The sequence below is a fragment of the Peromyscus eremicus genome, chromosome 3 (genome assembly GCF_949786415.1).
Source record: "Peromyscus eremicus chromosome 3, PerEre_H2_v1, whole genome shotgun sequence".
Taxonomy (NCBI): domain Eukaryota; kingdom Metazoa; phylum Chordata; class Mammalia; order Rodentia; family Cricetidae; genus Peromyscus; species Peromyscus eremicus.
This window is the reverse complement of record NC_081418.1, coordinates 15,959,879-15,974,554: the sequence shown is the minus strand read 5'-3', so window position 1 is coordinate 15,974,554 and position 14,676 is coordinate 15,959,879.

Sequence of the window (14,676 nt, the reverse complement as noted above, 5' to 3'; positions counted from 1 at the left end):
TACCAGTAACTAGCAGTGCCTGAAATGTACATTTATATTAATATATATGTGTGAATGAACAAATTGTCTACCTTCCCATAGTTGCTTTCACTAGAAAAAGAAGTTAAAAAAATCTACTCTCTTTCTAATAGATGGAGAATTAATCCCATTATGTTTCAATTACAATAAAGGCAGATCTCTCTCTCTCTTTCTCTCCCTCCCTCCCTCTGTGTGTGCGTGTGCGTGCGTGTGCGTGTGTGTGTGTGTGTGTGTGTGTGTGTGTGTGTGTGTGTGTATTTCTCTTCAGAGGCAGGTTAGATTTATTAGAAGGCTGGTAAATTTTGCTTTAATGCTATATTAAACTACATGAAGACATTATTGCTAAAGAATAATTTAAACATAAGACAAATTGGATTTTGTCTAACATGTCTAACATATGTTGTACTGATGTTTGCATGTGATTTTGTGATTCATCCAACTTTCTGGGAACCTTCTGATTAATAAAGAAAAATTCATACATCAGCAGGAAAGGGAACCATAGATTTTTGCTCCAACTTAATCTGCTAAGTAATGAAGTATGAGTCTTCATAAGACTCAGTCTGGCACCTGGCTTTACAATTGAACTGGATAATTCACTAATTACCTTGGCGTGTACCTCTATAAATGACTATTGGAGTGGGTGGGTATGCATGGGACTCTAGTGCAATGAAACACAGCTGTTGAGTTATTTATGTTCACTTTAAAATCAGAGAACACACAAGTCCTGTGATTTCACTCACAGGTTCCTGCCTCCACAAATAGACCTCAGCTGGTCCTTTACCAATCAAGGATCCAGGCCATGTCTTCATGAGGCCAAATTGCAAGGTGTAACTTTACTCTCTATAAAGGACTGCTAACTGGCATGTGCCTCCCTTTGAGGACAAGAAAATAATGTCCTAATGGGATTTATTATTGCTCGTACCACTTCCAGGGGTACTGAGATCAAGTAATGTGAGTAATAGTTTTTTCTGTCATGTTATTTTGCTCTGAGCTGGGTGCATATGAGGGTAAGCATTGTGCACTTTGTGTTTCATTTTATATTTTCACAAATAGCCAGGAGACTAAAGGGGGCCTGGCCAATTAGTCCTCTGGTTCCTGGCAAGGAATCAGAAGCTGAAGGAAATAAGCTTTAAAAGCTTTTTTGGCCCCTCACATCATTATTAAGCTAAATCTAACAAGGATGTGGGGGTTGGGGAGTACACTTTCCAAGGAAACTAGCCTGAAGCTATTTAGAAACACGGTATCTATAATTTTTATTTTAAAAAGTTCTCAGGCCGGGCGGTGGTGGCGCACGCCTTTAATCCCAGCACTCGGGAGGCAGAGCCAGGCGGATCTCTGTGAGTTCGAGGCCAGCCTGGACTACCAAGTGAGTCCCAGGAAAGGCGCAAAGCTACACAGAGAAACCCTGTCTCAAAAAAACCAAAAAAAAAAAAAAAAAAAAGAAAAAAAAAAAAAAAAAAAGTTCTCAATGCCCTTTTCTCCTAAGATCTGAAATAATCCTTAAAGCCAATATAATTACAGCATCTATTTCCAGGCAACATCTATTTTCTTAGCCTTTTCCAGCCTCCATCTTGCCTGCCCCCCCCCCCCCCCGTTGGAAACCACTTCATTTAAATTAATAAAGAAGAAATTACTATAAAGCAAAAAGCAAAGCAAGTTCTCATAGTATGCAGTCCTAACTCTTAGTAAAGATGAACCTAAGCAGCTACAGGATACAAAGGATGGTCAGTGTGTTCTGTCCTTTATTTAGCTGGCTTTTTTAAAAATGGATTTTCATTATTGCCAAGCAGTACTTATTGAGTGATAGGGTTTTGTTTGTAAAGGAATGATCACAATACACAGAGCAGCTAAACGTCGATGAACAAATTTTCATTCTTTCTAAACATCTAAACAAAACTTCCTAGCATATACTTACAGGGCTCCTGCACGAGAGGCCCCCTCTTCCCCCACCCTCCTTCCAGCTCCTGGTCTGCCTCTCTCCATCAGTTAGCCTTCACTGCTAAGAACTAATGGTCTGTCTCAGCCCAGGCACCGAGGAAAGGGCTCGTCTCACCACGAATTTTAAGACTTTTATAAAGTAAAGAGGGACAGACAGTGTAACTATTGCCACTTAAATACAAACCTGAGGAAAAGGAAAGAGAATTCTGGAAAACATTTGGGCTTTGTAGTATTGGTTCATTTTTGGTGCTCAGAGGCCAAATAGAGGAGGACACCCCATTGCAATAACATTTAGTTGTTTGCAACTGTGTCCCCCTGCACAGCTGGAAACTTTATCAAAGGCAACATTGTGCTGTTTGCACCTTTTTTTTTTTTTTAAATCCCCACAGCCTTGTTTGGTGCCTAAGACATGGGCAACAAATATTTGTCAAATTAATCCATGAGGATAAACTCAAAGTACAACTTAGTGTTAATGTTTTCTGTCGGTGAGACCTTCTGTGAGCTGGTAAGTGGGCCACTATGGCCTTGGTAACCACAGTGTCTTTTGAGGTCCAGTATTAGGCACTTTACCCCTCTACTTGCCCAGCACACAGCTTAAGGGAGCCTCTATTTGATTGCCACATCTGGATCATGCTGAGTGCAGACCCCAGTCCTATACTCCCCTTCTTACTGAGACTATTGGCATCCTTGGAGTCAGGAAGTAACATCTGCTGCAGTGAGCTGATTACCAATGAGAAGACCAAGGTAAAGGCCAGCATTAGGTGGGGTCTGGCTTAGCTTCAAAGCAGACATATGGCTTCTATCTTAATGAGAGAGATTTCATATTCAGGAAAGACACATCTGAAAAGCAAATTAACTAATTCAAGACAGAGCACATAAACATAATGCAGCTGGTTGGATCCCCCTCCATGGATGGCACACTGTCTTGTAAAAACCTCACAGCTGCAGCTGTACCTCCTTCTGGGTTCCCACTATACCATTTTGATTGGCACCCTGGTTGTCTAAAGACTGGATGACTGCAGAGACTCATATAATCTACCTTTGTCAGATGTCTCTTTGTCCCAAATCCTGTTCCACAAACTAGAATCTTAACCTCCCCAGAGCACCATATTAATTTGCTTAATAGTCTTCAGAGTTGTACCCCTGTCCAGAACATTTAACTACTATTTCATGATGATCTAGCCTTACTCCACATTTTCACAGGACTCACAGAATTCTCCCGCAACTCCCCAGCCTGACTTCCAGTCATGCAGTAGCTTCCAATCCTGTCTGCACAGCTCTTTGTCCTGTTTGCCTGGAAGGCCCAACTTACCTTGTTTCCCTTGCACAAGTTCTGTCTACCCATCTTGACTCGGTCTCTCATGTATTCTATAAAGCCCTGTCATCATTCCAGCCCTCAACAACAGTTCCTTCAGTATCCAGGGAAGAGCTCTAGGGGCAGCTAGTGTGTATCTGTATTTTAAATAACTTTGATCTAGGCATAATTTAGTAAGCTAAGAACATAGGTTTTGTTCGTTTGTTTTAGAAGACTCAGTGTTAGTGCATTGACTGTCCACTGTGCAGGTGCCTGTATACAGAGAACAGAGCCCCAGTCTAATGTGATTTGACAAGAATGGCAGGATCAGGTGCTCCATCTACATCATCTCGTCAAGCTGTGATATGAGAGTTTGAAAGTTTGTGCCTAGTCTTATTGTATCTTGTTAGGCCACATTCTGTGGATATCCCTGACCAGCCTGATCTTTTTTTTTTTTTAAGGGAAACAGGGGAGGAGTTGATTGGGGGGTGGGTTGGGAGGAAAGGAGAGAGGAAACTATGGTTAGGATATAATGTATGAGAGAATAAAAGTTAAAAATAATTTTACCTAAGTTAATATTTTACAGAAAAAAAGACATTGCTAAGGGTATGAATGACATATTTTGATATTTAAATAATCTGATCTAGTCTTTCAAAAATTTATATTTATTTATGTATATGTTTGTATGCCTGTTTTTCTATATTGCAACATACATAGTGTCCCTGGAGGCCAGAAGAGAGCATTGGATTCCTTGGAACTTGAGTTATAAGCAGTTGTGAGCTGCCTGATGTATGTGTTGGGAACAGAACCTAGGTTTTCTGCAAGACCAGTAAATGTTCTTACCTCCTGAGCCATCTCTCTGGCCCCTAGTCCAGTCATTTTAATTAAAAAAACTGTTGTTCAAGACCTACAAAATTGACTTTATGACCCATTAATGAGACAGCTATGTTAGAGGCATTAGGAATGGCTAACTTTCAAGACCAGATAACAAGAGCTGAGAGAAATACATAAACTCTAGCCCCAAGTACACCCTGAGAGACTGGCAGGGGTGCTATTTGTGGAATAGCTTTAAAGGTTTCCTTTAAAACTTTATCATTTACTGTTTTGACCCTGCTGTTGTAGGACAGACTGCTTAGAAACATGAGCAAGATCTAGAACCCGAGGATTTGCACTTCAGTGATTCTTGTGAGAAGAGCAGATGATGTTCACAGCCAACCCAAGTTCACTCTTTGCCATTAGACCCATGTATTTATGTTCCTCCAGCATTTCCCTGTTCCTCCGGCTTCAGATGAGAAAGACAGAGCTTTTGGAGATTAAAAGGTTTCAAAAGCTAGGATGTGCCAGAGTCAGGATTTGTGTTCAATTCTGCATGATTCAGAAGCCTACATTTTTTCTATGTCTTCATAATGTTTCTAGACTTAGTAAAATGGATTCTAATAAGAATACATGCATGAACTTTGTCTAAACTTTCCCTGCATATTGGTCAACCTCTTTGAATCTTAATTTTTCTATTTCTAAGCCATGGGGCATCCCTTTGTATAAAAGGATGATTGAGACGATTACATGAGGGGATAACTTATATAAGTTATAAACTGAGTACTGCTTTGTAAATGTAAGGAGCCATTGATGTCTTGGCTTCCCATGAAAGGCAATGGTAAATGGAATATTTTTGTAAATTGTGTGGCATCTGGCCTGAAAAATGATATATACACAATGCATTTACCTTTCCTTTTCTTCTTCTATCATCTTCCTCCTTAGGGTGTTGTATGGGAAGTCTACATACACGCCAATAACCCAATAAAGTCATATAAGTAAATTCCAGACTGTCAAGGAACAAGGTGAATACCATGTGGTGCCCACCAGGAATCAGCAGGCAGAGCTTATAAAGCTAACCTTAAAAGATCTGTATGCATCACTGATGTCTTTCCACTTGGAAGCTTATGTACAGATGGAAATATTTGCATTCAAGGTGCCAAGCAGCAATTTCACAGATGATCTCATGCCTTTGGAAAACTGGCTTGAGCAGCGTTTACATCTCTCTGTATCATAGGTGACTCTACCAATATGTGATGTCTTGAGAGTAAATCAAGCAAATATGTAGCTAGAGTTTTCCTGCCTGGCCCACAGTCAGGACAAATCTCTGACACCTGCCAGTCCCACAGCCACTCAGACCCAACCAAGTAAACACAGAGACTTATATTGCTTACAAATTGTATGGCCGTGGCAGGCTTCTTGCTAACTGTTCTTATATCTTAAATTAATCCATTTCTATAAATCTATACCTTGCCATGTGGCTCGTGGCTTACCGGCATCTTCACATGCTGCTAGTCATGGCTGCAGCTGGCAGTGTCTCCCTTCTACCTTCCTGTTCTCTCAATTCTCCTCTTTGTTAGTCCCACCTATACTTCCTGCCTGGCCACTGGCCAATCAGTGATTTATTTATTGACCAATCAGCAACACATTTGACATACAGACCATCCCACAGCACAAATAGGAGAGTAGTTTGTTTATATTTTAATTAAAGGGCATCAGCTGTAGTCATTGGCTCCTCCCAATGGCCTTATGGTTTTCCAGATGCCTCAAAAGTATACTAGAGTACACTGGGTTTATTATAAATTTCGAAACTAGACCTTGTCATGTAGAAGTTTGAGGGTCAAGAGAAGAAGAGTTGCTCTTTCAATTCGTCTTTCTCATCCAGCATTCCTGCCTCATCAGAAGCAAAGTGGAAAGGCAGACTGCAAATCTTCATACACGGTCAGCTGTGGAGCTGAGAGCAGAAAAAGCTCGTGAGCTGTAGCGTCCTGACTCTGCCCAGTTACAACCACAGCCCACGGATGGTATGGGCTTTTGACCAGAGTCCCAGGATTCTTTCAAGAGGAGAAGAGAAGCAGCTAAGAGCCAGAAGAGTCCCCCAGCAATCCTCAAAAGAGGAGAGAGAGGATGCCAACCAAAGTGGGAAGTGGGATGGAGAACAATGAGTCTTCTTTCTGAAGCACTAACTTTACATTTTTGGTGTAAAGCAGAGATTCCTTGTTGAGTTTGGTGGTGGACATCTTTGTAGCTTCTTGATCTTTTAGCATCTCCCCCTCCTTGATTCACGAGTTTAGTTAGGAACTGTGCTGTAATGGAAGCCCAAGTTCCGGATCTAGGTACATAATGGAGATCAAAATGCTCCTAGTGGGAGAGTTAAAAGCAAGCACTTGGGTTGGCTTGAGGATTTGTGCTTACCCCACATTACTTGCCCCTGTACAGTTATAAAAATAATTAGGGCTATTAAATGTTTATTTTTAATTCATTATTTTATTTTATGTGTGTGGGTGTTTGGCTTGCAGGTATGTCTGTGTGCCATGTGTATCCCTGGTGCCAGTGAAGACCAGAAGAGGGCATTGGATTCCCTGGAACTAGAATTATAGAAGATTGTGAACTGCCATGTAGATGCTGGGAACTGAACCCTGATCCTCTGCAAGAACAAGTGCTCTTAACCACAGAACCATCTCTCTAGCTCCCTAAAACTTCATAGCCGAAATTCATGTCAGAAGGATAATTTTCTTGCAGCCTGAAGTCTCATAGCCAGAATCTGCTGGTTTCCCCATTAAAAGCACAGTGACATTAACTATATTCTGGCAGACAGAACATATTTTGTTCATTAAATACCTAAGTAACTTACATGTGTTAGACAGTCTGAAGGATCAAGAATTGAAGAAGATATAGTTTACCATTTTTAGAGCCAAACAGAAGGGCAGCAACTGCCAAGAAGAGCATATGAACTAGCTGTAACTCAGCTTGGAATGCAGTAAAGGCTTGTAGTGGTGTCCATGTGCATCCTGAATAATAGGATGTTAACAGTTTGGGAGTCAGGTGGAGAGATCTTTGGGAGAGGCAGAGGTTTGACATTTGGGGGAAGAAATGGAATTCTAGCTGAGCCTTCCATGGGCAGCTGTTGTTTAGATGGTAGATAAGACATGTTAGACAAAGGGATTCTTGAAAGCAAAGACAGAGTGAAAATGAGAGAGAGAGAGAGAGAGAGAGAGAGAGAGAGAGAGAGAGAGAGAGAGAGAGAGAGGCAATGTGTTATTAATTAGACTAAGCAGTAAAAAACAGAAACCTCAGTAGAAGCATGTAGTGGAGAATTCTTCAAGCCAGACTGGGGCTCTGGGATGGTTCCCTACAGCTGTGGGTCCTTATAATGTACCGTGAGTCAACTGCAGGATATCATGCCTGCTTGGTATATATGAACCTTAGCCTTGGCTCCTTAAGTACTGCAGGGAGAGGTAGATCCCCTGGGAGATTATCATCCTTATCCAGGCATGCTGGAGTCAGGATTGTGGCCGTGGGAACTGCAGGAACATGGATGGAACTGATGATACCGATTAGACATGATGTCACCCAGTAATAGCCATATCCCGTTTACTTTAACAGAAATTCCCCTTGGTCATGTAATTTGTGGATCGTTTCTTTTCTCATGAATAAATATAGAATCACTTAGATAAATACAAATTAGTTTCAATACACTAGTCATATTATGATGATATGATATTAATTAGTGAGATGCTTAATAGTTTGGGAATCAGGTGGAAAGGTTTTGGGGAAAGACAGGGACCCAGGATTTTTGAGAGGAGATGGCTTTAAGTTGAGTCTTCAGTAGACAGCTGTTCTCCCTCTTGGCCTTATTCCCTTGAGAAAGAATCTGTCATCGGAACTTGGAGCTAAGCTGATGCCAGCAAGCCCCAGAGATTCTCCCGTCTCTGTTCTGCACAGCAGTGGCATGCCAGCTTGTAATGTAGATTGGAGCATTTGAACTAGGGTACTTGTGCTTGCACAGCAAGGGCTTGTACCTGCTAAGCCATCTTCCCAGCCCTCGACATTTATTTGTTTGTTTTAAATCAAAATAATTATGAGCTGCTTAATCCTCATGGGGATGGGAATTTGTTGACACAATCACAAGATACTTTGGAAAATCCAAAAAGTCTGAAGGATCAAAATGAAAAGATAAATGTATAATCCTTTTTAATCAGCTCAGAGTTCCTGAAGAAATTGGAAAATGCTAATTATATTATACAGATTATTAAATTTACAGAAGACTAATGGAATTAGCTTTTGGCAAAATTTAGTTTTGTTCTTTTGGCATATGTCTCAGGAGTTCTGAACACGAGTATGTGTTTCTCCTCCATCTCTTAACATTGTTCTGGGATTCTGCAGTCAAATGTTCTACCCCTGAGCTATGCCCCTGTGTGTCAGGGTTCTGCACTTCTGTATGAATCCATAAGCAGCATCATTTGTCAAAATGCAGATTCTGATTCAGAGGTTAAGGCTGGGCCCAGGCTTTGGGAGCTGATAGTGGTCTAGGGACCAACAGTGCATGTTGAATAGTAAGGTTGTATAGTGACTAGTGACTTCTGTGCTCTGATGCCGTGGAGTCTGGCCACGTTTACAGGGTCTCCTATGTTCATAATGAAGATGCTCCCCCTCCCACCAAAGCGGCGCTCCAGGAAATTTTACAAAGTCATGAGCACTGCTGAGGGAGTAGGCTAGGATTTAGAAACAGACTCACAAAGACGGCCAGGACACTATACGTGTGCTGAGCTAGAGAGGTTCCATTTAAGGAGCAGCGTGGGCCAATGCTTAAAGGAACATTTTCTATATTCAAAAAGGAAGGATGGGGTTGGTGAGATGGCTTGGAGAGGGCAAGTGCTTGCTGCCAAGCCTGATGATCTGGGGTCCATCCCTGGATCCATGCAATGGAAAGAGAGAACTGATTCCACTCATCTCCACACATGCCACACGTGTGCCATGGCATGTCACACACACCACACACATATACACACATGTACATATGCATAAATCAAAATGCAGTAAAAAAATAGTAAAGATGTGGGAGAAAACATAGAAATGACGGCTTTCCTCTTTTCTGTCTGCTATTCATTAAAGAAAGCTAAGGCTTCCTGAGAGCTTGTTCTGTGGTAGCTGTGCGCACTTGATGATGCATTCAAGGAGCAATAGAGAAGACGGGCTAGGATTCTCGAGCTGTTTCAGCTATGCTGAGTTATTTCACACCATCCACACTTTTTCTTCCTGTCATATTTGTGTACTGTATCGTAGCCTTAGGGGTGTCACACTATGTCTTCTTTGGTGAAAGCTAAACAAATGTGAGAAATTATTTAGTCTTTGCTAACAGACTCTGTAAAGAAAGAACATGAGTAAAAGGCCAACACACATAAAACAATTGTATTACTATATATGATTATATATACAAGAGTTTCAAAAACTGAAATACTTCCCTATAAATCTAATAAGTATAGCCAACTGCGTAACAGCTGCAAACAAAGAGCTATCATTGTAGAGATGACAGAGAAATGTAAGACTTAAATTGATGGAAAGGTATAGAGTATTCATGGGTTAGGTGACTGAATACAGGGAAGATGTCAGGGCTCTCAGAGTGAGCCACACTTTCAAGCGGTACCAACAGAAATCCCGGAATTGCTTTCTGTGGGTATAGATGAGTTCATTATAAATTTATATGGGAAGGCAAATGCACTAATCGGGCTAACGTAATTTAGAAGAAGAGGAAGAGATGGGAGGAAAAGGAGGGGGAAGAGAGGGAGCAGGAGGAGGGAGCTGGAAGGGTCACTTAATGGTGAAGACAGTGAATTGCTCTGGCAGAGGACTCACCTTCAATTCCCATCACCCATGTCAGGGAGCTCACAAACACCTGTAACCCCATCTCCAGGGAACCCAACCCCATCTTAAAAAAGAATATCTGATTCTCCCCTTCCTTTTCTGAGGTTCTTATATCATCCATGTTGTTGGGCAAATCTAAGTGTTCTCCTATAATTAATCTCATGTTCCAAATAACTCATGGAAAAGGAAATGCTGGGAACATACCTTAGGAGATGTTTGATTCTGGAATGGCTCAATGGGTTATAATTGTGTGTTGTTATCACGGCAAAGCATCAAGGCTGCATACAGATTTGCTGTCTTCTTGTTACTGGCAGAATTTCAGCAGCTTGTGGACTAGCTGCAGCTTACCCCTCAGAAAGAAATACCTGGATGGAGACTACCTCAAGGTACATTATGGCCATGCCGTGACTCCATGAGGCTGTTGACAAAGCTTGTTTGTTTTGCTTTTTGCTATAGTTTCTCTCTGTTGCCCTGACTGTCCTGTCTTGGGACTGGCTATGCAGGTCAGACCTGCCTCTGGTTTTGGTTTTGGTTTTCTGTTATCCTTGTTTTCTGTCACAATCCTTGGAGAAAGAAGTCTTCAAGGGAGATTTTTAAATGTAGTTCATGGATTTGTGATTATATCCATAAAAGCATTTTTTTTTAAAATTTTCAAGTTTAAATAAGAAACAAATAATTTCCAACCCAAACCCAAATATAGTTGTATGGCAGGAGGAAATACGTAATTTAGCCACATGGTACATGCAATTGTGTGCTTCATAAACACCCTTTAGATCATTTCCATCACCATTGTGCCTAGGTTACACAGCAGCATCAGGAAGAAGATGAATCCTCTTACACACAACCAGAAATGACTTGGACAATCCACTCAAATTCACTTTTAGTTAAATTAGTAAATACACAAATATTTAGGGTTATTAGTTTCCTGCAAAGGTTGATATCTTTTATCATTATGAAATTAAATTTGTGGGTCTGGCAATATTCTTTGACTTGAAGTCAAAGACCAATCTGATGAAATAATTGATTGTTGAAGACAGAGCCCTCAAAATCCAATTTCATCCCTAAAGCTCATTTTCTGAACATTGCTTTAAATATAAAACTACCTTTTGGAGGTCAATTATTATATATAAACCATAATAATCCACCCCTATTCTCCAAAAGGCTCATATCCATCCCATAATGAATGTAAAGTACATTTATTCCATCTCCAAGAGTCCCTGTAGTTTTAGTATCCTGCATTGTTTAGAAGTTCCTTGCCAAGCTATCTGCTGAGACACAAGTAAATTCTTAGCTGTGAGCTGCCATACAATAAAAAAGAAAATGATGTTTCCAACCCACAATAACACAGAATAAACACTCCTATTCATAAAGAGATAAATGGGGCCACAGGAAGTGGGGACTGGACCAAAGCAAGAAAGCAAGCCTGAAGGGCAAAGATTGAATCCTGTAGACCTCTGTTTGTCTTTCAGGTTTTGTGATGCAGTGATGTGAGTTCCAAGGGACCCATGCACTCCCTGTGGCCTTGTGCTTTGTATCCCACATGGAATTTCCTTTGGGATGGAGCTACACTGCTTTCAACTTTCCTCCACAAATGTTCCAAATTCATGATGCTGCTTACTTCCTGGAGTTTCCACTGAAGCTTTGACATCACCCTTCACAGCTTTAGGCAGCACCTTCTCAGTAGGTGCCTGCAGGGATCCTGGCCTTGCACCCCATTATCTGGCCTCACAAGCCAGACACAGGCTTTACTTTTAAATTCAGGTGGGGGCCTCTTGATCCCATAACTCTTATGCAGTACATGCCTGCAAGTGGCCTGCAAGTACATTATGCAGTGGCCTGCAAGACCAGCTCTGCACAGGTAACACCACCATCCTCTGCCAGCCTGAGCAGCCCCTTAGGATACCAGAGGCAGTGGTCTCTGGAGGTGTGTATGGCTGAGCAAGAGGCAACATTCCCAGGAGGTCCTACATGAATAGGCAGCTCTGGGCCACTCCCTTGGGGAAAAGGCTTTTTAATGTTTTAAAGCCCTTACGTTCTTGAGTCTGCATGGGTGGGGTCAGCCCATACCAAAGGTGCTCTAAAGGTGCTCCGTTTTGCAAATGAAAAGCCATTCTTTTTAGTGGCCCCACCCTCTTTATTAGCCTCACTTTCCTTGGCTCCAACTTAAGGTGTGCTTCTTTGCAGGAAAAATTTCAAGTTTTTCAAATGTTTCTCCTCCTTTTATATTTTTATTTATTTATTTTTTGTCATAGTACTGGTGAAAAGTGGTTAGCAATGACCATCTAACAGCCTGTATGTCAGGCTGCCTTGAAATTTTATCTACCGTGCTAGCTAGACTTTTATCTAATTTCACCCTCACACGAAGTCTCAGGACATGAACAAAATGCAAATACGTTCCTTGCCAGACTGTTACATACATGTGTCTCCAAGTCAAATTCTCAATAGTCTTCATTCCCATGTGAAATGCTCACAGACTTTCATGCCTACATTCCCATCAGCAACCTGGCCTTTTGAGATCCCAGCAAAACTACCCCTTAAGTTTTGCCTCATCCTAAGGCTTATCTACCTCACACCACCAACCTTTTCAAATTCTTCTCACAAACTACTTGGAAGGCTTCTGAACCACATCATCTGTAAAGGGACAGCCATGACCCCTCTTCTATATTACCTATAATATTCTATAATATTAATATTATGGGTTAGTCACTTTTACCAATGTGACAAATACTTGAGAAAAATAAACTTAAAGGAGAAAAACATTTATTTTGACTAATTATTTCAAAGGTTTCAGAATGTTGTTGGCTAGTTTTTTGGTGATGAACTGAGGCAAGGTTAAACATCATGTTTGGGAGCAAATGGTGAAGAAAAACTGCTAATCTAAATGTGGACAGAAAGAATGCATGATTATACATAGTTCAGACTTGATGATGCTAGCAAGTGCTGATGTGTCTAAGACAGACATTGGGACTGGGTTGTTGCTGCAACAGGCCTGACCAGGCTGTTTGTTGGAGGAATGGGGAAGACTTTGGGACTTTGGACTAGAAAAGTGGTTGGATGCTTTAAGCAGAGCATGATGGACCATCCTAGTAGGAGCATGGAAGACAGTGCTCAGGGTGATGTGGGCTGTGGGGCCCAGCTCAAGAAGTTTCAAAGGGGAAGAATATTAGTAAATGGCCCAGATATCATTCCTGTGATATTTTGGCAAAGAATGTGGCTTCTTTTTGAAGTCTTAAAAATCTGCCTCAGTTTTGGATTAATGGCATTGCCAGAGGAGATTTCAAGATAGCCTAATATTGACTCAGTTCTGTGGTTATTAGTAATCACTCTTGGACAGATCTATAATGAAAAGGAGTGAGCTGGACAAAGAAATATAAATTGTATAGTTTGAGGAGAAAATGAGCACCAGGGAATGTAATGGAGCTAAGTATAGTCCTCGGGAGATAAAATTTAAAGAAAAGTCTGGTGCTAAATGGAGTAAAAAAAGTGATAACCTCAGGGCATGACCCCACCCAGTTAAGCTTTCTTATATAAAAGAATTAAAGGAAAGTTTAAGCAGTGAAGGAAACCATCAGCCACAGAAAGCTGTTGTGAATATAATTAAATGAGGGGGCCAAGTTCCAGCTCCATCAAGCAGTAGAACTTGGCAGCTTCAGTTACATGTTTCTGGTTTTTGAATCAAGAATAAAAGAAAGGGGTTGTAGAATCTCTTTCCAAGACTACAGAAAGCCATGGAGACCAGGCATATATCAGGAGTGTTCCTGAATGGAAGGCCAGGGAGGTCACTGTATGAAGCTGTGAAGGTGAAGACTGGATTGTATTGGAGAACCCAAGATGTTGGAGATGCCAGAGTGATGGTATGAAAGCTGAAGGCCAGATGTGTAACCAGTCCAAGAGAGAGAAGTATGTTGCAATCAATAAACCCAGAAGGAGTTGGAGATCTAATGAACACTTTGACACCAGACATGGAGTTGCAGAATTTGGATTTTTCCCTGTTTGTTTTCAGTCTTTGACTGGTCTGGTATTTCCTCACTATGCCCCCTTTCCTCTCTTTTGGAATGATAATGTATATTCTTTGTCATTATGTGTTGGAAGTATGTGATCTGCTTTTTGATTTTGATTTTACAGGAGGTTACTGTTACGAGATTGCATGAGTCTCAGACTAAATGTGTTAAGACTGTGATAGACTATGGGGATTTTTGAAGTTAGACTGAATGCATTTTTCGGCTTATGATATTGCTACAAGCCTAAGCAGAGTAAGGAGTGGAGTGTGGTGGTTTGAATGAGAATGGCTTCATAGAATCATATATCTGAATGCTTAGTCACCAGGGAGTGGAACTCTTTGATAGGATTAAGAGGTGTGGCCTTGTTGGCCGAAGTGTGTCATGGGGATAGGCTTTGAGATTTCAAAAGCCCATGCCAGGCCTAGACTTTCTCTCTCTCTCTCTCTCTCTCTCTCTCTCTCTCTCTCTCTCTCTCTCTCTTCAAATTAAGATGTAGCTTTCAACTACTTCTCCAGCACCATGCCTGCCCACTGCCATGCTCCCTGCCATGATGATAATGGATGAAGCCTTTGAAACTGTAAGCAACTCTCCAATTAAATGCTTTCTTTCATGAGAGGTGCCTTTGTCACGATGTCTCTTCACAGCAATAGAACAATGACTAAGACAATACCCTTCCAGTTAATGTACTTCTTCCAATGAGGTCCTTCCTTTTCCCACTTCCTGAAAGCTTATTAAAGTATTGTATCA